The following is a 347-nucleotide window of genomic DNA, read 5'->3' as shown; positions in this document are numbered from 1 at the left end:
TGCAACTAGCGTATATAGCAGACACAAAGTTAAATTTAGACAATGCACGTGATTCTATTTACCCAAACCACTTTTAACTTGACGCTGAATATTATATTAAAATTGTCTGGTCTCTGCGAGCCCAAGCATACGCACGCACTGACGCTGTCTCACCCCTTCTCTGTAGAAAATTAAACAAGCGTACCCGGCAGTATTCCAGCGTCTGTAATGACGCACACATGAAATTAAAATTATCACCGTTATGCATATGAGAATATATATATTGATACTCTTTCATATTAATAACAATTAATCTTGCAAGGAGAAGACCATTCCTCCTTATACAATTCAAAATTAAGATTTTAAAT

Source organism: Odontomachus brunneus, unplaced genomic scaffold, assembly GCF_010583005.1.
Source record: "Odontomachus brunneus isolate Ranch 3 - 2012 unplaced genomic scaffold, Obru_v1 Obru_scaffold_068, whole genome shotgun sequence".
In the NCBI taxonomy this organism is placed as follows: Eukaryota; Metazoa; Arthropoda; class Insecta; order Hymenoptera; family Formicidae; genus Odontomachus; species Odontomachus brunneus.
This window is presented reverse-complemented; position numbering follows the sequence as displayed.